This window comes from Notolepis coatsorum (assembly GCF_963971535.1).
Source record: "Notolepis coatsorum genome assembly, chromosome: 2".
In the NCBI taxonomy this organism is placed as follows: Eukaryota; Metazoa; Chordata; class Actinopteri; order Aulopiformes; family Paralepididae; genus Notolepis; species Notolepis coatsorum.
In genome coordinates, this window is record NC_140166.1 from 198,955,032 (window position 1) to 198,978,193 (window position 23,162).

General features: G+C 45.5%; 1 protein-coding gene across 1 annotated transcript in view; it reads right to left on the reverse strand.

The window, feature by feature from the left end:
• The window catches only part of camsap2a (calmodulin regulated spectrin-associated protein family, member 2a), a 102,813-nt gene that overhangs the window by 68,342 nt on the left and 11,309 nt on the right, over positions 1-23,162 (reverse strand).

Genomic DNA, 23,162 nt, shown 5'->3' on the forward strand with positions numbered 1-23,162 from the left:
TAACGAGTGGGAGTCGCTGTCCACAACGTCCAATCCCCACCCACAAGCTTTCCCACCCTCTAACACTGCCAATTGTGTTAGTATGACGGCCGGCCAAGCCGGTAGCAACGCAGAGAGCTGGGCTCGATACCAGCATCTCCTGAGTTAGTGGCGAGCGCCTTGCCCACTGCGCCACTCAGCCGCCCTTTCCCAAATACTTTTCAAGGACAATACAGAACTGGTTTCCATTTGATTACGAGGCTTTGTTTATGGAATAAACAACGTTTTCCAAGAAAAATATCACGTTGCCAGTGTCGAATTCTCATGATTACGGATTGCATATAAGGGGGATGACCACGATGTACAGCCAGTATGAGAAGGTCGAGAGATAAACACAACGCAGAAACTACACGAACACAGATGAAGAGGTGATACTGGCTAGGGGTGGGACAATACATCGATCCAGATCGATATATCAATCTATTATCAATAATCAAATAGGATCGATGCAACGTAAAAAGATCGATTCATATTGCGATACTCTTTGAAAATCCCATGTGTCGTATCCGCTCGGCTCGGATCTACAGCACACAGCAGTTGCGTCTAGAGCGTCACTAGAGCAAGACTAGTGTGCCTATTCTGTGACCCAAAACATGTCCCTGCTGTTGTATTCCGCAACGGGTCCAATGCATCAAACCTGCTTTGCAATCCTCGCCACTCCATTATGCCCACGTCGCGTTAAAGATCTAAGATAACGTTACGTTAGCGTAAGCTAACAAGCTAACCCAGAGCCATAGGCAGAGAGAAGTGGGGACTGGGAAGGAGGGTGCATTCTCGGGATAGCCCCACTAACAGGATCTGGCCGGTGCTGCACCTTCGGACTCCCAATATGCCTTTTCCAGCCAAAATACAGCTCTGTGACAGTGAATAGGATATTAATATCGAAAAAAAAGAAAAACGAACCAAAAACAGTGAACAGGAGGTCTATTTGTATTAAAAACAATAGATTGTTTTTCATTTAAATGTCTGGAAGAGCTCAAAAATAAAAATGTCAAATGATATTTCCATTGCCTTTTTTTTGGTTGATTTAAAATGTTACTGATTGTGTTAAATGGGCATATAATATCGTCTCATATCGATCGCAGGCACCTGAATCGAATCGTATCGTGGCAGACTGTGTGATATCTAGGGATGGGTACCGAATTCGGTACTTTTGAGGTACCGAACCGAAACACGTCGGTACTACCGAGTATCGAATCAAGTGAGAAACCGAAAAAAAAATAAAAAAAATATTTTTTATTAATTTTTGAATTGCTTTGTGCGTGTGAATGTTGACATGAAAAAAAAAAAAAAAAAAAAAAAAAAAAAAAAAAATATAAAAAGTTTTTTTTTTTTTTTTTTTTTTTTTTTTTTTTTTTTTTTAAAGTACCGAAAAAAGGTACCGTTGGGTACCGGTATCGATTCACAGGTACCGGTACCGGTATCGGTTCAAATGTGAAAGGTACCCATCCCTAGTGATATCGGATAATATCGTATCGTTGTCCAAAGAATCGATATCGTATCGTATCGTGATGAAACTGGTGATTCCCACCCCTAATACTGGCTGATTATGGTCGAAATCTAACACTGGGGATAGGCTTAAACACTAGCCTTCTGGAACTGACCTACCCTGGGGATAGGCTTAAACACTAGCCTTCTGGAACTGACCTACCCTGGGGATAGGCTTAAACACTAGCCTTCTGGAACTGACCTACCCTGGGGATAGGCTTAAACACTAGCCTTCTGGGACTAACCTACCCTGGGGATAAGCTTAAACACTAGCCTTCTGGGACTGACCTGGGGATAGACTTGTACACTAGCCGTCCAGCACTGATCTGGGGATAGGCTTCAACACTAGCCTTCCAGCACAGCATCAATTTCCCCATAGTATATACTTCCCTGAGAGATTGAAGGGATTACGCATGTGAGCAGCCGACCAATCTTTTACCATGTAATTTTCATAATAGGGAGATAAGTTGGGGGGAATGTTCTCTGAGCTAATAGCTACTAATCTTACACAAAATCCTTCATATATCTAATAAGAAAAGGTTTCTTAGTATAATAAGCTCACTACTGTATGTCTTTACAGTGGATCAAACACAAGAGCTGTTAACATGGCTGCACATTGTTCAAAAACACAAGCAGTCTTTTCCGGTGTCCATGTTTTCTTCATGTGTGACAGCACTTTTGACTCCCTAACAAACATGCTCCTCACCGGTAATCATCACTGTGACTCATTGGCCTCTGAACAGGAGTTGCACCAGCTGTCGGGGACAACAAGGTCGACATCTTATTTCCTATCATGTGTTCTTTAAAGACGTTGTGAGGCCTCTGGATAAACAAGCGAATGTTTATTCAGGGTTGAGGGAAGTGCACTGTGAAAAGAAGCGGGCATTCCTAAGACGGCTGACCCCTGGCCTCAGCACTACGCTGCTCCAAACACCTGGACGAGACAAATGCTCCGAGTCAGAATCACTTTGTGTTCAGCAAATACAAAACAAGGATTTAGGGCCAGGCATGCACCGATACCACTTTGTCACTGCCAATGTCAATCCTGAGTGCTAGACATGGCTAATGATCTGATCTATTAGTTTTACTGTACATTATTACAGAATTAGTTTGTAGTAGTTTGGGGTCGTTGGCCAAAATTCACCATATCCACCCAATTTGTGAACAGGGTGGGAAGGAATCCCATCCTGAGTGCGACATAAGAGCAAAATGGCCACCGTGTGAATATGGTCAATTGATTGAGATATAGTCAGATACATTTTTCACCATTAGAGACATCTACCATTTCTCTATGTGTCAGAAATGCTGAAAATGTAATGGCTTTGCTTTGATTTCTGACGTGACCCCTGGTATCTGGGTTTAGTACTGGGAAATTCTCCCGGTATCAACACTGTGTTATGGTATAGATTACCTGGTATCTGCCCCATATCTGATATCAGTAGACTTATCTGTATCAGTACTAGTACTCCCTAGCCTGATCTCCTCTGTAGAAAGTTAACATCGGTATCGGCCAGATAAGTCCAGTATTGGTCGGGCTCTACTTGATAGTTGAGTTGTGGTGGGGAACCATTACCTGAAGCAGATAAAACACAGATGTTAACCGATGCTACACCTGCAAGCTACTGTAGACAAAAACATCTCAAAACCTTCATTCCAAACGTTATTAACATGGACAGAGAGCAGAACATGTCATATCTACGACTATGACTACTTTCATGTTTGTTGACATTTGTACCAGACACAGCGGTCTAAGTTATGAAACATTATTGAGAACGAAAAGGCTTGATAAAACATGAGGAAATGCCTTTGTGGCCATTCTGCCGCCAGCTGGGTTCCAGCGGGAGCGACTTGACAACGGCCTGTGCAGAAGGCGCTCAGAAGTCAGAACATTGCGTAACGTGCTCACCCGCCCATGTTGGGTCGGCTGGCTGAGAGTGGCCGCTGGCTGCCAGTGTGACATGCTGGTCGTGTCTTAGCTGGCCGAGGAGGACGGGGAAATACTGTGGATGGGCTTCTGCTTCATTCCACTTTACCGCTTACACCCATCCTCCTGTCGTAAGATCAGGTGGCAGAGGGAGGATAGGAAGAGAGGAATTCATGTTGAAAAGTATTATTTTTGTCTGCCTGCATGGCACATGGTTTGGGGGAACTTACTTTAGCTCACGTGTGTGTGTGTGTGTGTGTGTGTGTGTGTGTGTGTGTGTGTGTGTGTGTGTGTGTGTGTGTGTGTGTGTGTGTGTGTGTGTGTGTGTGTGTGTGTGTGTGTGTGTGTGTGTGTGTGTGTGTGTGTGTGTGTGTGTGTGTGTGTGTGTGTGTGATATGCAGGGGCTTAGATATGCTGTCTAGCTCCTTGTATGGATTCAACCATTCAGTATTCTCTGCCTCAGAGCTCATCACCACTACAACCCCCACTACACACATATACAGTTCATACAGCACACAATGCAAGCACATACACACACACACACACACATGCCCTGCCTGCTGGAGGTGTAACCATGGCAACGGAGCGCCTGCTCAACATGGGCAGGGATGGAAGGCAGCAGGAGGGAGACTGGGGAGGAGAGGTGCATTCTCCTCATACTACACTCATCCCTTCTCCTCCTCTCATCCCTTTATCCACGGGGAACACTGAATGAATCTCTCTTTATTTATTTGATTTACTGTTTATATCAATGTAAGCTTAATAATAATAATAATTAATTGCATTATATAGCGCTTTTCTAGACACTCAAAGCACTTAATGCTTTGAGTGCTTAATTGACCAGCACCTTGTGTAAAACAAAGATCTTACATTTTCCCGACAATGATCACACATGTGATCACAATGCCATTTCGTCATGGTTTATGACATGTGTATTACCTGTAAACACATGTGATCACAATGCCATTTCGTCATGGTTTATGACATGTGTATTACCTGTAAACACATGTGATCACATTGCCATTTCGTTATGGTTTATGACATGTGTATTACCTGTAAACACATGTGATCACGATGCCATTTCATCATGGTTTATTATGACATTTGTATTACCTGTAAACACATGTGATCACAATGCCATTTCATCATGGTTTATTATGACATTTGTATTACTTGTAAACACATGTGATCACATTGTAACGGTGTCTGGCTGTGTAACATCAACTTGTCAGAACGAAAACAATAGCACCAGGATTTAAGCAAGTAGCCCACCAGACGTTGTATCTTCTGGGATTCTGTACATACCCATTTATTAACAACAATATAAAAAGATGACTATTACTATACGATGTACACAACTATATCAATTAAATGGTGATCACTACACACTAGCCACATCGTTACTAGAGAACTAATTATGAAAACAAGTTGACGCTTGACGCTGCTGTCAGACGTCAGGTGAAGCAGGAAGTGAAATCACTGGCTCAGGTTATATAAAACCAAACCTGTAGCTACATTAGGCACAAACAATGGAGCGTCACCCAGTGACCAAACACAGCACTGCAACCAAACAACAACACAGAAATAGAATAGGCACATTTGTGACCGTTATAACATGCCATTTCATCATGGTTTATGAATAGAATAGAATAGAATAGAATAGAATAGAATAGAATAGAATAGAATAGAATAGAATAGAAATACTTTAATCATCCCTAGGGAAATTTGGCACTACAAATCGCTCACAGTAAACATTTAGGTAGACAGAACAAAGTCACGAATAAGAATAACAAAAAAATTGCCTAAGAATAAAGAATAAAATAAGCCTAAGAATAAGATAATAATAATAAAGTACGGTCCGGGATTCACATTTCATATGTTATGTATATACATTCTAGTATAAAATATACAGTAAAAATATACAGAAGTCTACAGTACAGATGCAGCACTGAACATTCAAACCACTTCTGCTGCTGGTCTGCTGCTCCTCTGCCACTATAGAACTCAACCAGCACTCAGGTGTTATATTTCGGGGGATGTTGGCTAGCTCCCAAAGTGAACAAAGGGAGGGTACTTAACTTAAGTGCTGCCCCAGGGAGGGGGTCGGGGGCTACTGCCCTAAGACCCCCAAGATCATTTTTATATGGGCAGTCTGACTTGGGGTACTGCCCATATATTAGTGTTGCAATGCATGATAAGTAAACAGTGAAAGCTAAGGAATCGGATGGAGCTGGGGCATTTGGGACGAATAAAAATGTAAGATGAAAAAGTCTCCCCAGTGGGAGGCAGTGGAGGTGTGAAATCTGGCCCGGTCCAGAACAATAGGAGTCACAACATCAGTTTGGCCAGTGGAGTGGTGTCAGTTATGTCAGCTTTCAAATGTTACAGATAACACTAAGAATAAAATATTATTATCACATTTTTGGTAGCTAATGTTTACGTCAAGGCTAGCTAACAGCAAAAGAGAATGTGTTAAAACAGTTTGTATTGTGGGGTAGATTAGGAGGACTGATGGTATCATTACATGGGGACACTGGCAGCTATATTACAGTCCCACATTACCGAGAAACAGGTGAGCTCAGACAATATGTTTATCTCATTACTCATTTGAATTGTAATTTCTATTCATTAATACTTTGAGTGCCACTCACGAGATTTCTCGGGTTTTTAATAGTGACGTAGAATGCCACTCACGAGATTTCTCGGATTTTTTTTTTTTTTTTTTGCGATCTGAAAAATGATTGCATCACCCGAGCCTACCCGAGTATAGCCGAGTATAGCCGAGGGCCGCCGGCGATCACTGTGGAAAAAAGCGCCCCCTGTCGTCTCCCAGATGACATAAGTGATTTTGGAATGGACTCAATGAAAATGAATGGGGGAAAAAATCCAGTACTCCACATTTTCCAGTTCACTGATCCAGCCGGGGTTACCAGAGTTCATTCTGGAGCCTCAGAGCCCCGCGGATCATGGAGTTCTACTGTATCGCGTTGGATCCATACACGTATCGATTTTTTCGAATGGTGATCAGGAATTGGAATATACCAGTTGGATACCATCTGATGTCAGGTAAGGACTCTATGTTATCAGTGGTAGGATAATCAGAGTAAGTTTGATGAAGTTATAAGCTGTTTTGTGAAATGTCTTCTTTCGGTTTCACTGTAAAAGTCTGTGAGGAAATCAACGGAGCGATTATCAGTGCGCGGCCGTAATGTGCTTGCGTGCACGTATAATATTGATCATCTAGCGTTTATTTGAAAACGATTCATAAAAAGGCCGACGAATATCAACGTTGTGGAATATTCCACTAAAAGACGATTTTCATAGAATGCTCCAGAATGAGCTGTTTTTTATATCAAAACGGGGGCTTTTCTAACTGCTCTGAAACGGAAACGACGCGATAAAAAAACAATCTGCCTTCACAGCACTGACTGGAAAATAGTCTTTGATAATGCGATGGGCAGATTAGACACATAGACATAATTTAAAACATAGATTAGGCGATATTAACGTTAACATTGGCGCCGATGGTGGCATTCAAGCGGTAAAACGGAAAACAAGGCGTGGCGCTCAAAGTGTTAAAAGGGGAACACCATCCACAATAAGAATTCCAATATGTTATTTCGATGGCCTAGGAAAGTTCAATCAATATTTGTGAACAGCTACTCTCTCACAAAGCCAGAAACCAGAGAAGCAAGAATCAAAACTTGTGATGTTATCAAGTATGAAGTCTGGAGAAGCTCCATTGACAATGAATGGGAGATTGATTGTATGGACCCATATAACGTTTGTTTTATTCTATAGTAGTGGTATCAGTTCTTCATTGTCTATGGGGCACTGGGGATTTGGGAGAGAGTTGTTCATTTTCACTAACATTTCTCTTCTGTCTTAGACCACAGGAACAACACGTATGAATTCTGAAATCAGGCGTAGTTCCTCTTCAATATCACTAATGAATTACTCATTTATTCAGACCTCCTTTGTTCCAAAAATGTACTCAAGCTTTATGTGACACGCGCCATTTGCTGACAGGGAAGCAATAGTTCTGTTGCATCAGCTGGCTCGTTTAGCTAATTGTAAACAGCTTTGTTTCCCACTAACGTGTAAACAAAAGGCACCACATGCCTCCACATGTTTCCCCCATTCACAACAATACATTCCTCCTACACTGCAATGCACATATTTCACTTGCCTCACTTTCAAATAACTTCTGCATTCAATTTGAGCACTATATATCTTCCCGTTCTTAGCATAAATCCACTTTTTTCTTTTTATTTATTCACTCCAGCAGTATGGACCGTATCCAAGCCTCAAGGTAAATCCCCTTCCATGCACATTAGTATAATATTTGCTAGCAGGGTGGGATTCTCTCTCATTATTGCTACTATTAACCTGCCTTTTTTTACGGTCATTATAAAACACACTGCCTGTACTCAGCATTCAGAGGATGCACCATAGAGAAGATATAATCTATATTTCACAACGCTCTGGCAGTAATATGACCTATTTACTACATGCTTATTAAATATTAAACATTAAACATGGGATATACAGTCTGGCCTGAGCGGTTTGGAACAGAATTGATCCTCGTACTGATAAGGAAAACATTACTGTCGACGAGAGAATAAATCTGAGGGTTCTCTGGGGAAGGCGGGCGAGCTTCTCTCTCTCTCTCTCTCTCTCATGGAATGTGCGCAAGCTAGCCCTCCAATGGGTCTGACGTGTCATCTGTCAGCTAATGATAACTTGGGACTGTAAGGGTCGCCCCTGTGAGTCAGCCCCCTGCGTGGAGACAGATAATGTACCATGCGTTCTGCTACAAGGGAGCACTTCAAACCTCTCCACTGTGGGCAATTATGGCCTTATGGAGACGCCCACATTGCTGCTTTACTCCACCAGACTGGAACGATGTTTGACAAGGTGACGCCTGGGACCACCGTATAATGTGCATGGTGGACACAACCTTTCTTTAAATCGGACTTGTTGTACAGTACCTGTTTCATTAAGTTATTCGTGGTCGTGGATGAGCGTACTCCTTTTCTTTCACTTCCAAAAGTATCTTATGGCAGTAATCAAAATATCAGTAATTAAAAATCGATTGTCCACATTTACTAACACAAAGCCCTGTTGATTTGTCAGAAACTCAAACTTGGGAGTTATTTCGGTCTCCATCCAAAAGCACTCGTACCATTTAAAAATAATCAGCCATCGTCCTCACAATTACTGTACATCTCGCACAAGCTAAAAAGTGCACTATTTAGAATAACACTGTATTTTCAGATCTGACACCCACCCCCCTTCCCTTCCCTCAAAGACCCCCTCCACCTCAGCCCCTCCACTCTCTATAAGAGCACTATACTGAGAGCAATATAGGTGTGAGGGAACGTGAGCAATAGAGAGTGCACGTGGGTGTGTGGGCGAAAGGCAGCTGCAATTTGGCGCTTCAGTCTTCAGATGTGTGGGTCCAACACAGAGCCAAAGAAATAGGGATGAGGGGGCAGAGAGAGTAGAGACCGAGAGAGAGAGAGATAGTGAGAAGAAACGGAAAAGAGAAAAACAGACTAACAGAGAGGGACTGCAATGCAGTGAGTCAATTTGCCAGCCCAGTGAAAATGTCATATGAAATGTTCTGACACGACATTTGTCCTTACATAAGACATTGCCCCAACGAGACAGACGTGTCCAAAACTGCTGCTCCTTCTTCAACAATATGGAAAATACGTTTACCGTCTTCTCAAGAGTCAGACAAGAAGATAGATACCAATTTCCTATCCGACTGCAAGCTAGCCTAATGGACTGCATTCATCAACCTACTCATCAGGAGCAGTTAGGGGTTAAGTGTCTTGCTCTAGACGACCGCTCTACCTCCTGAGCCACTGTTGCCCCCCCAAGCCTAGCTTAGTACAAGTGAATGGAAGTGGATACAGACCATTAGCCTAAAAATCTGGGAGAGGTGCTTTTGGCCAACAGCTATAGGATAGCTGGTCCGTATCCTATCCGCTTCCATTCATTTGTGCCAATTTGTGCCGGATAGCTTTCTACTGAACGCACAGAGAGGAAATCGGTATCTATCTTCTTGTCCGACTCTAAAGAAGACGGTAAGCGCATTGCCCATAACGTTGCAGAGTTCCTTTAAAAGCAACACAGAAAATAAATGTCATAAGGTTTAATCAGAAAACATCGAACGGAAAACTACTGGGGTAAACAAGTCTCTCTCTCATAATGCAAAGGTGTTTAAATATATGTTCTCGTTAAATAAAAACGTTCTCGCTCAGGCAGCATATTTCTGACTTTCAACACACCCACACAGAGCTCCGTGTGGACACCTTCTTCCTGTCAACTCATCAACCTCATCTTAAAATAGTACCTTAAATAATAGATGACAGAACCTCTTGAGCTGTCATTTCATTGCTGCAGCAACGTCAACTCATATAAAAAGTTGACGTGTCTCATAATGTGTAGAATGAAATGATAAGAGACCAATCTCAATCAATGCCTTTGCCTTTCCATTTTTGTAATGGAACACATTACATTCATTTGACATGCAATGAATTCATATGCCATTTGGTAGATGTTTTCCCCCAAAGCACTTTATAGAACCTTGAGTGCATAATTTTTTTCAGTATGGGTGAACCCCTTGGGAATTGAACCCCTAACTGAAATGCTTTTCCCATCGCCCCTACGGTATACACATTGAAGACAAATTGAAGGCTAAACACTCAAAATCATTAAAAACCATTGAAATATCTAATACCTTTGATTGATTGATTGAAAAGTTTATTAACAGATTGCAGAATGGGTACAGTACAGTACAGCTCAATACATACAATTGTTAAGGGGATGCAGATCGTCTTGTTTACATCAGGGTCCCCCATTTTCAATTCATCATAACATATATGACATACATGACATACAGATAGACAGTACTGCTACATCTATACATTTATGACTATTCAGATTTGCAAATACAGTACTGTTTGTGATACAAAAGTGTCCAGAAAAAGAGTGTATATACATTTGACGTAGAAACTGTACATTGGAGGAGGTTGGGTGGGTGGGGTGGGGTTGGGTGGGTGGGTGGGGGCTGTACATTGGAGGTGGGGGGGGGGGGGGGGGGGGGTTGGGTAGGGGGGACACACACATTTTACACTGTACATTGGAATACTGACAAAGCCTTACTTGGTAATTTACTGTACAACTAGGTTAGGACATTTGTAGGGGCCAGTGTAACTGAGGGGTACAATTCCCTGACTGTATTGTTAGATATGGTATCTAATACCACTACCTCTTGTACTTTAACTTCTGGCCATCCAGTACATGATATAAGTATGATGAACACTTTCCCACCTGATGAAACGAAGTCCACACAAATGTACAAATCGAATATTTAATATAGCAAAAGGTATATACAACGTTCACTTGTTTACACTTATGATTTGAAATATGCACTTGTATGGCAAATGAGTATTCGTAGGTAAATCAACATTGAATGTCCAATCTCTGGTTACGCAGGGAGTAAGTATACAACCTGGATATTTAGGAACTATAGCGATGGTACTTAAATGATTATAGCTGGATACACTAAGGGGGGGGGGGGGTCCCGCTGGTTGTAAGACAGTAGGAGGGGGGCGGTATCCCATCTGGCCGACGATTTCTTGGGAGAATTCAAAGTCTTGAACACGGTGCCCACAGAACCTCGGTCCGCAGACGAATACAGCTGGACCCTCTGGTGGACGGTAGCTGCCGGTCCACAACGGAGAGACGTGAGGCGACCTCACTGGTGTAGAGCGCCGTCTCACCTGGAGTCCTCTCCGGGGGGTAGTTCCAACACTCCGCAGTGTTGGCCGTTATCCATGGAATAATCAAAGCACCCAAAGCATAATCCAAGCCGTGGAAGGCTCGCCGTCGTCCGGGTAGAGTAATCCAATATACAGGTCCAGTCGCCCTGGCCCGGAGCTCCTCGGATGCAAGCACCACTAGGGGTCTGCCCAGCCTGGTTAAGCGTCCAGATAACGTCAGGAACGATGGGGGTACTGATAACTTTAGAACTCTAACCGAACGATGCACCATACATAAATAGACTATTATTAGCTTAATAGAATACGTCCAACTCGACGGTATAGTGCCAAACTATGACTATTCAACTATTAATCCACACGATATCTCAATGCCTATTCTGAGGCCAAGTAGGCCTTACTACACCACACGTGCGTCGTGGGTGAGGCTTCGCGTCTGTCACTCTGTTGGAGGGTAAAGAACTGGACTAAAAGAAAGTTCTACTTTACTTGCGCCATATATATATGCGCTATGAACAAATAGTACCATTCGTATTTCGCCAGACGTATTCCTACGCGGAACCGGGGCTTGCCACGACATGTTGGGCGGCACGATTGAACTTGAACCTAGGGGTATGGCAACCTGGCGCCAGGTTCTCGTCCAATGGTAGAATGAAACTATTATGGGCTGTTTAGTAGACTAAAGGGATATTCAGTGCATATTGTACAAGGAATATACAGGGGATATCAAACGATATACAAACACTATTTAAATATATATATATAAATAAATATATATATTCGGTTTAATCTGATCCTTCACAACAGCCAGTTTCGAATTGCTGTCTCACGTAGGTGTTTTTTGAGAGTGTTTTTGAAAGTGGGTAGTGATTCACATTCCTTTACAGCTTTGGGTAGGGCGTTCCACATTGATGTGGCATAATTGCGAAACGTGTTTAGTCCCTTGTTTGAGCCGAAACGTTTGAGCTTTCATCAGAGTAATAATACTCTGTAATATTAAGAATAATTCAGGAGTACAATTTTGAGTAAAACATCAAACATTTATTTTCTCTTTTCTTTTTTCTCTTAAAGAAAAAGAAAAAAATATATATCTTGCAGCATATTTTAAATGTTTCTTTCTTATATTAAAGTATATTTAGTTTTTAAGAATTGTAAAGGATAGGCAAAAATAAGCATGTGCTTCAGCCTATTCCTTTTTCGGTCATTGAGTTTGTATTTTGTGTGTGAGCTTACTTTGAATATGTACATTTGTGATTTGTGATTTTTTTCTTTTTCTTTTGAAAGTCCACATGTGTGTTTTTGATCTGTAAACAAAGACCGAAAATAAAACTATTCATCATCATCATCATCAGAGATAGCACAGAGTCTATGGTCCTTTGTGTAGCTTGGCACTCTGAGCATGACACTAACACTGCCAGGGTTAGGGGTTCAATTCCCACTTGGGTCACCCAAACTGGAAAATGTATGCAGTCATTCCAATGTAATGCCATTTATGTCTTAGCACTGGAAAGGCCTTATAGAAGCGTGTGCATCATCCAGGACTTGACAACTCCCTCATTCTACATTCAACAAATCAGAATGCCTTAGACTGCACTGCTGTAAATAACAGCGGTGATAACTTGACATTCAGCTGTGAAATATCTGCATGAGGCTGAGCCCAGACTCTAACAGAGTTCTAATTATGACAACAACATGAGGCTGAGCCCAGACTCTAACAGAGTTCTAATTATGACAACAACTGCACTGTTGCTAATCATGCACAGACGAACCAGAGCAGCCTGCGCCTCCTCGAGAGATGAGAGGAGTGAGGGAGGTAAGGAAGGGTAGGAGAATGGAGGGAAGGGTAGGAGGATGGAGGGAGGTAAGGGTAGGATAATGGAGGGAGGGAAGGAGCGAGGGAAGGAGCGAGGGAGAGAATAACTTGAAAGGATAGAAAGGGCTTTTCCTGTAGTCATGGTCATTTATTTTAATACACCTAAGATGCCCGCCATAGAATTCCGATTATGCTGTACATGAGACTGTGCATCAGCAGTACATCAGCTTTCTAAGTGTCTGATTTCCATGACAACATTAACATTCTATGGCACATTCTATGGCAGCCATCGTAGTAGGGGTACCAGCCAAATGACCATTCAAGAGAGTATATTTGATATTCAATTTTTTTTTTCTACTGTAGAAACTGTATACTGTTCCTCTCACAGCTTCCTTTCACATTTTGAGAATGCCTGCTCACTCAAATAATAGATGTAATATCACTTTCTTTGGACAAGTGAACAAACTCCGCTGACAGACAGTAATATGTTAGAATCCAGAATGAAGTTCAAAACATTCAGTAGTATGGATGCTGCAGAGTATGATTCACATAACCCATGACACGCACACACACAAGCGCATACAGACACACACCTGCGATCACCCACAACACATGGAAACACAGCTCATAAGGACTGTCATGAGAAAGAATGCTGACATTGGTACATGCTGGAGGTGATCACCTGGGCTTGTAATTTATCATGCTCCGGTTAGCTTAGGACAGGAGGAGAGGAGAGAGACAGCATGCTAAGCTGAAGGGCATTCATTGCCAGCTACTTGAGCGTATAATAAAAAGGCTCTGTAGTCATCTAGAGGCTGTGGGCCAACAATATTATATAAGACTACATGTTGTCTAGTGAATATATATAGGCGGTAGGCCTACATTATCATATAAGATATAAGAATATGTGTTGTCCAGTGAATCTATAGAGGCTGTAGGCCTACAATATTATAATTTATAAGGCTACATGTTGTCTAGTGAATCTCTAGATTGCCAAAGTTTACATAAGATAAATTACCATGTAGTCCTATATTATGGAATATATAACAGTCAATGCAAATAACAACAAAGGAAAATGAACTAAATGTAGGCTAGGTGTCACAACCAAATAATGAATTTGAATAACTTTTGCGTTAGCATATTTAAGAACTAAAATCAGTGTGAGATTCCTCAAACAGTAGACTGGGGGCACGGTGGCACACTGTGTGCTAATCACTCCTCAATAGCGATTCACTAGGGCAATAAAAGCCTCCTATTGAGACGCAGACGAGAAGTAATGGTGTCCCCCACATTCTCTGCTATGAGCTCTCAGCATCAGAGAGCAAAGATGTGCTGTGCATACGGTCTGAGAGAAGAGACAATGAGAGATGGTGAGGAGGTTAAGAGAAAGAGAAGAAATGAGAGAAAGCATTATAAACATGATATGGAGTTAATTGTTGAAGAAGAATGTCACTAATTGTAACTGAGGGGTACAATTCCCTGACTGTATTGATAAGTATGGTATCATTAAACCACTACCGCTTGATGTACTTTAACTTCTGGCCATCCAGTACACGATATCTAAGTATGATGAACACTTTCCCACATATGAAATCAGGTCCACACAAATATAACAGGCGAAGGTTTAATATAGCAAAAGGTATATACAACATTCACTTAATTACATTTATGATTTGAATGCACTTGTAAGGCAAATGAGTATTCGTAGGCAAATCAACACTGAATGTCCAATCTCTGGTTACGCAGGAAGCAAGTATACAACCCGGTTCTTTAGGGAAACTATAGCGATGGTACTTAAGGATTATAGCGGGATACTAAAGGGGTCCTGCTGGTTGTAAGTCAGTAAGGGGGGGGGGGGGGGTTTGGAGAGCCGTCAGCTGCATCCCATCTGGCCAATGATTCCTGGGGAGAATTCAGGTACAGAAAACAGTGCCCGCAGGATCTTGATCCACAGATGAATACACTTGGGCCCTCTTGTAGACGGTAGCTGTAGGTCCACAACGAAGGAGAAGCGAGGCGGCCTCGGTCTGGGTTGAGCGCCGTCTCACCTGGGCTCCTCTCGGGGGTAATTCCAACACTCACTGGCGTTGGCTGTTATCCGCTCCACAAATCAAAGCACCCAAAGCAAATAGATATTCCATGCCGTATAGGCTCAGCAGTCGTCCGGGTAGGTAATCCAATGTGCAGGTCCACTCGTCCTCGCCCAGAACTCCTCGGATGAAAGCACCACGCGTGGTCTGCCCAGCCTGGTTAAGACTCTAGATAACGCGAGGAAACGATGGGGGTGCTGCTCACTTTAGAACTTTAACCGAACGATGCACCATACATAATAGACTATTATTACTTAATAGAAATACGTCCCACTCGACGGTACAGTGCCAAACTATGACAATTCAGCTATGAATTTACACGAGGTCTCAATGCCTATTCTGGGGCCAAAAATAGGCCATACTGCACCACACGTGGGTCGTGGGTGAGGCTTCACGTCTGTTACTAGGTTGGAGGGTAAAGGACTAATGGACTAAAAGAAAGTTCTACTTTACTTGCGCCCTATTTATATGCACGGTGAACAAATAGTACCATTCGTATTTCAGTAGCCGTATTCCTACGCGGAACCGGGGCTAGTTGGGACATGTTCGTCGGCACTATTGAACTTGACTCAAGAGGCCTGTCTGCAGGCGCCAGGTTCTTGTCCAATGAGAGAATGAACTATTATGGGCTGTAGTAGACTAAAGGGATATTCAGTGTATATGTACAAAGAATATACAAGGGATATCAAACGATATACAAATACTATTAAATATATATCCATAAATAAATATATATATTCGGTTTAATCTGATCCTTCACAACAGCCGCCCCCTAATTAGTCCCACCTAATTAGCTAAGCAGAGACAGATTAACCGCACTGTCTACCACTCAAGGTCCGCTGTAAGGGTCAGTCAACTCACAAAGTCATGGGGTCATGGTCGTCATCGATAGTGTCTGGGAGTCTTGGCAGTTCTATTAGCCTCGCCACGGGTCGTGTGTAAGTCCGCCCTTGGACGAGCACTTCAGCTGCTCGGACCTTGCCATCGGCACCGGTGATCACTTTGCTTACGCGGCCAGCCGGCCACATAGCTCTGGGTAGTGACTGGTCGATAATCATGACGACTGTTCCTTCTGTCAAATTGTCTCTCTCTTTTACCCACTTCTGGCGGGTCTGTAGAGACGGTAGATAGTGGAGTAGGAAGCTATTCCAAAACTTGTCAGCCAGTACTTGACTGTACCTCCACATTCTTCGGCCGTTCGCTTCTTCAGGCCTGTACATTGTCTGGGGTAGCGCGGGGTCCAGCCGCCCCATCAAGAGTGTGTTGGGGGTGACTGGGTCGACATCTGCTACATCACTTGAGACGTAACCGAGGGGCTTGGAGTTCAATACTCCCTCGATCTCCGTGAGGACTGTCATTAGGACTTATTCCGCCACAGTCTGGGCCCCAAGCACGGCGTACAGGGCTGTCTTTATAGAACGTACTTCTCGTTCCCAGGTTCCACCGAAGTGGGGTGCGTTCAGGGGATTAAACTGGAAGTCAATCTGGGATGGAGCGAGGTGGGTCTTAAGTTCTGGGCCCATAGCTTGGAAGCTCTCTCTCAGCTCTCTTTCTCCGCCTTTGAAGTTTGTCCCGTGATCAGAAAACAATGTAGACGGTTTTCCTTTCCGCGATGTGAATCTTCGGAAGGCCATAAGGAATGAGTCTGTGCTCATGGTTCGAAGGAGTTCGATATGTATCGCTCTGGTGGTCATGCATTTGAATACAATACCCCACCGCTTCTCGGTTCCTCTTCCTTTCTTTATATACAACGGGCCAAAACAGTCCATGCCTGTGGAGTGAAAGGGCTTGTCGCCGAGTCGGAGGCAGGTCAGGGAGGTAGGTCAGCCATCCGGTAGGTCGGGGGCTCTCCGCAGACGACCACCCACTCTGATGAGATTATGGGCGTCACTCTCGGGTGCCAGGTGGAGCAGTCTGCTGTCTGATGGGACGGGCTTTCCTCCCTGTAGACAGTCTAGCTCATCGGGGAACGAGTCTCTCTGGGCTCGTTGTAGTAGAAGAAGTTCTGCTTCTTCGTAGTCAGCTGCTGAAATGTCAGTGGTGGGCTGAATCTCTGGGTGGTGCCACAGGAATGTCTTTATCTGCGCACTCTGTAGGGTGAGGCAATCATCTATGTTGGGGGCTGTGGAGGCGACTGTGCTCAATCTACAGAACATAGGTTTCTTGTTTTCAGCCTCCTCTTTACTCGCTTCCCGTGGGGTGGGCGTAGGCCACTCTTCTTCCGGGAGCTTGAGGAACTCTGGTCCGTCACTGTAGATGTTGTGACGGGTGAGGTCATCTAGGGACATTCCCCGGGTGATGACGTCAGCTGGGTTGTGTTTGGTGTCCACATACCGCCAGCTTGCTGCTTCTGTTAACTCTTGAATCTCTGTGACTCTGACTCCCACGAAGACCTTGTATCTGCATGAATCAGACTTGATCCATGTGAGTACTGTCGTAGAGTCTGACCACAAGATTGTTCTTTGCACCGGGATGGTGAGTTCACGTTGGATTAACGTGGCTAGATGCGCTCCTGCTAGGGCTGCGCAGAGCTCTAGACGCGGGATAGATTGTTGCTTTCGTGGGGCTATTCTTGAGCGAGCCAGGATGAAAGCGGTGTGTATCTCTCCTCCCTTCTCTTGGGCACGCAAGTAGGCCACAGATCCATAGGCTACTTCGGAGGCGTCGCTGAAGACGTGTAGATCCATCTTGCATGTCTCTGGCCTCACTGTGGGTGGGAAGTAGCTGCGGCGTATGTTGACGCCTGGGAGTGAGCGGAGTTCCGTCTCCCACTCTCTCCATGTGGAGGCAAGGTGTGCGGGTATTGGGTCGTCCCAGCCCTGGTCCTTGTCCCATAGTGCTCGTACAATCATCTTTGCCCTGGTGGTGTAAGGTAGAATACATCCCAACGGGTCATATTGTCTGGCGAGTGTTCTGTACACACTCCGTCTGGTGGTCGGTATCGCCGTCGACCTTCCCTGCTCCGTGGTCAGGGGTTTGTGTCTATAGTGGAGCGAGTCTGTTTTGAAGCGCCAGACTAGTCCTAGTGTCATTTCTTGGGCTTCTCCTGGGATGGTCGCCATCCAGGTCTCGCTACTGGCTGCCTTGTCCGCGGGGGAGAGGCTGCGCAATACTTGCGGGTCGCTGCTGGCCCACTGCCTGAGATCAAAGCCGCCTTTGATCAGGGAGGCGCGTAGCTTGAGTAGGAGAGCCTCGGCTTCTTCTTGGGTCGAAACGCTTTGTAAACAGTTGTCCACGTAGAAACTGTTCTTCACACTGTGTCGGACCTCTTTAATGTCAATCTTCATTACGTGTCTCGCTGTGATTAGCTTCTCAATCTCAGCGCGGTACACACTCTCTTGAGCGGGGTCTTTGGCTAGGCGCCGCTCTGTGTTCAATAGATACCGCTCCGTAGCTTCTTTCGTGGCGTGAAAGGTGGGCATTCCCTCTCGCCTCAGGAGTGGAGTTGCGTATCTCATCACTCCGCCGACTGTGACTCTCTTTGTCCCTTGCTCGAGGAGGTTTATGGCGTAAATGTCTTCTTTAGAACGAATGTCTTTCTTTTCGTTCTTAAAGGGCATTGTCTCTAGTGTCCATAGCCTCTCGACATGCTGCAGGAGAGTGGTGTCTTCTTCTGTCACTCTGGAGTGGAGGCAGCTAGTGGCTGCTGTTCGGTTGAGAGATTTAGCGAGGGGGCCTTGTAGTGTCCATCCTAGGCGGGTCTCGACTGCTGCAGGACAGCCTCTGGGTCCTGTATGGACCCGGTCTATCGGGACTATGAGGTCTGCATGGTCGGAGCCTATCAGCAGGGTCGGGGTGGCGCCGTCTATGAGCGGGATAGGTAGTTGACGCAGGTGCACATATTTATCCATCAGCTTGGCGATGGGGTAGGTGTACTGTGATAGTCCTATTTCTTGGCTGGTGAAGCATTTGTAATCCTATACCGTCTCTCTGGCTGCCCGCTTGCTGCGATAGTGAAGGAGACATTCTCGCCTTTTATCGTCTTTAAATCTCTTCTTATTGTCCGAATCGTCATCTGGTTCTCGCTCCCCCGCAGTCCCAGCTGGGCCGCAGCGGATGCGAGGAGAAGGGTCTTCTCTGACCCGTCATCAAGGACGGCGTAAGTGTCCATGACTTTATCTTGGTGGCTCAATGTTACACGGACTACCTTTAAGAGCACCTGGGCGCCGCTGCTGCTAGCGGGGTCAATGTACATGACACTTGCCTTTGTGCTGCTCGATGGTGCAGGTGCAGGCTTTCTTCTGTTACTGTCGTGTAGGACATCTAGGTGGGCTCCGTCACACCGACTGCACCTCTTCTTTAGGCGGCACTCGGCTGCCATGTGACTGCGCGCACATCGGTGACAGCGCCTGTTGGACTTTATCCATTGACTCACTTCTTCTGCATTCATCTTCTTGAACAGGTCACATTGTGACAGCCAGTGTTCCTTCTCGCAGTACGGGCACACCATCTTCCACTTCTCTTTTCTCGAGGGCGTAGTGTGGTTCTTACTGCTCGGTACTGATTCTGATTGGTGCATGACAGTCACTGATCTTCTTCCATCGTTTACTCTCCTAGGTCCCTCTCTGGAGCTTGGTGTGCTCCGCACGAATGTATCCAAGCGTAGGCTGCTGACTTCTCTCGTCAGGAAGTCGGCTAAATCGAGGAGGGATGGTTCGGGACCGTTAGGATCACGGTGGTCTCTTTGCCGCCTAAAGCGCTCTTGTCTGGCGGGCGGCAGCTTCTCTAAAATCCTCTCGACGTTAGAGTTGGCGTATAGCTCGTGCATACCCTTTTCTCGTTGCGCTCCCAGCATCCCTACCAGGGACTTCACTTTTATAGACAGGTCGTCTAGTGAGCGATTGTCTGTTGCTGGGGGTAGGCGGTCAATATGCCTTATCTCTTGGATTACGTAATCCCATATACGTCCATATCTCTGGTCCAGCGCTGCTAGAGCCGCGGTGTATGGGGTCGTAGAGGTAGCATAGGCTAGCGCTATATTGTGCGCTCGGGGTACTTTCAGGTGCTTCAGTAATATTGCATACTTGTGGCGTTCGTCAACGACATCCACCATCATTGTCTCTAAGCACATCCGGAGCTCCGTGTACTGTGCTCGATTCTCATGGGTGAAGTCTGGAAACGTCGGTGTGCCAATGTATGACGCCGTGGATGGCTGGCACATCGGTGAGCGTTGGGAGAGAGGCCTCCTAGGCGAGTCTCCTCTTGCGCCTCTCTGTGGGCTGGTACCGGCAGGGTACCATGGCCCGCTGGTCCAGGTGCTGTTCCTCGGGGCTGGTCGTGCGTCATGCTCACCCGTGAATAGAGTCGGGGGTCTGTAGCGCAGCGCCGCGGGGGTATAGCCTGGGCTGTACTGGACCTCCTGGTCCGGTGGAGTACTGTGCTGTCGTCGGGCTTGGTTCTCCTCCTCTCCCTCTTCTTCTTCTGTCAGGTCCTCTAGATCCTGTAGTCGTTTATTTAGCCTCTCCGCAGTGTATGCTGCTCCTTCCTTGTAGCTGGGTCTCGCTTGGACCGGTCGGGGAAGGGGGTCTGCAGGGGGTATAGGCTCTCTCTGGTGGTCAAGTTCAGGGTCGCTTAGTCGGTTAGGGGATGCTGCCCTTGACTGTTGTCTCGACGAGGCCCTTGAACCCCTGGCGGAGGGAGAGGGTGTTGCCCTGGTGATCAGCTGCTCCATTAGCTGCGCTTGTAGTCTGTCGCGCTCGGCTTGTAGTCTGTCGCGCTCGGCTTCGCGCTGGATGAGAGCGATGTCGCGCTCTGCTTCTCTTTGGGCACCGTCAGCGGCGCGCTGGGTGTCGGACCGGTCTCTTGCCATATTCTCTTCCGTCTGAAGGCGTCTCATCTCCAGGCGTATGTGCTCTTCTTCGCTCCGTTGCTGTGTTTGGAGTCGATCGCGTTCACCCTGAAGTCGATCGCGTTCACCCTGGAGTCGATCGCGTTCACCCTGGAGTCGATCGCGTTCGGTAGAGGCTGTCAGGCTGACGAGGAACGCCTGTGACAGCATCCTCTCCGCCTCGCTGGGGGAAGACGCTTGTAGAGGTGAGCCGCTCCTGGCTGTCCTCGTTGGGGAGTCCTGGAGCTCTATCTCCTCGGCGCTCTCCTCATCTTGTTCCGTGCAGGGTTCCACCTCTGGAGGGTTGTCTTCCTCCCGGAGCTGGTCGGGGACTACTTCTTCGGTATTGGCGGGGGGTAAAGGCATGTCTGTTCCCTCCTGGTCCCCACCGTGAGCTTGGTCAGTTACATTAGAACCCACTAGGGCCTCTGTGGTCGGGGTAACCTGGTCGTTAAGGTCAGACATAATTTTACTTTCTACTTTTACCGCGTTTACCGTCTGTAGAAGGCTAGGTAGTTGACTGACAGCGTAATCCTCTAAGTACTGAGGTGTCTGTCGTCTGCGCCGCGGGCGTTCTACGTTAGGAGGACCGTTTCGTGGAGTGTTCATCATAGGCCATTTCAATATTAATAACACTATATTAATATTACACTAGTTACCCTCCGGCTCGAAGGACCAATTGTAACTGAGGGGTACAATTCCCTGACTGTATTGATAAGTATGGTATCATTAAACCACTACCGCTTGATGTACTTTAACTTCTGGCCATCCAGTACACGATATCTAAGTATGATGAACACTTTCCCACATATGAAATCAGGTCCACACAAATATAACAGGCGAAGGTTTAATATAGCAAAAGGTATATACAACATTCACTTAATTACATTTATGATTTGAATGCACTTGTAAGGCAAATGAGTATTCGTAGGCAAATCAACACTGAATGTCCAATCTCTGGTTACGCAGGAAGCAAGTATACAACCCGGTTCTTTAGGGAAACTATAGCGATGGTACTTAAGGATTATAGCGGGATACTAAAGGGGTCCTGCTGGTTGTAAGTCAGTAAGGGGGGGGGGGGGTTTGGAGAGCCGTCAGCTGCATCCCATCTGGCCAACGATTCCTGGGGAGAATTCAGGTACAGAAAACAGTGCCCGCAGGATCTTGATCCACAGATGAATACACTTGGGCCCTCTTGTAGACGGTAGCTGTAGGTCCACAACGAAGGAGAAGCGAGGCGGCCTCGGTCTGGGTTGAGCGCCGTCTCACCTGGGCTCCTCTCGGGGGTAATTCCAACACTCACTGGCGTTGGCTGTTATCTGCTCCACAAATCAAAGCACCCAAAGCAAATAGATATTCCATGCCGTATAGGCTCAGCAGTCGTCCGGGTAGGTAATCCAATGTGCAGGTCCACTCGTCCTCGCCCAGAACTCCTCGGATGAAAGCACCACGCGTGGTCTGCCCAGCCTGGTTAAGACTCTAGATAACGCGAGGAAACGATGGGGGTGCTGCTCACTTTAGAACTTTAACCGAACGATGCACCATACATAATAGACTATTATTACTTAATAGAAATACGTCCCACTCGACGGTACAGTGCCAAACTATGACAATTCAGCTATGAATTTACACGAGGTCTCAATGCCTATTCTGGGGCCAAAAATAGGCCATACTGCACCACACGTGGGTCGTGGGTGAGGCTTCACGTCTGTTACTAGGTTGGAGGGTAAAGGACTAATGGACTAAAAGAAAGTTCTACTTTACTTGCGCCCTATTTATATGCACGGTGAACAAATAGTACCATTCGTATTTCGGTAGCCGTATTCCTACGCGGAACCGGGGCTAGTTGGGACATGTTCGTCGGCACTATTGAACTTGACTCAAGGGGCCTGTCTGCAGGCGCCAGGTTCTTGTCCAATGAGAGAATGAACTATTATGGGCTGTAGTAGACTAAAGGGATATTCAGTGTATATGTACAAAGAATATACAAGGGATATCAAACGATATACAAATACTATTAAATATATATCCATAAATAAATATATATATTCGGTTTAATCTGATCCTTCACAACACTAATGATTTGGACAAAACAAGCCAAATACAGCAATTCTGTTGCCCATCGTAAGCAAGCAACGCTGTGGGACGACGATCACAGACAGAGAGGGTCAGACACATGTCCTGAATT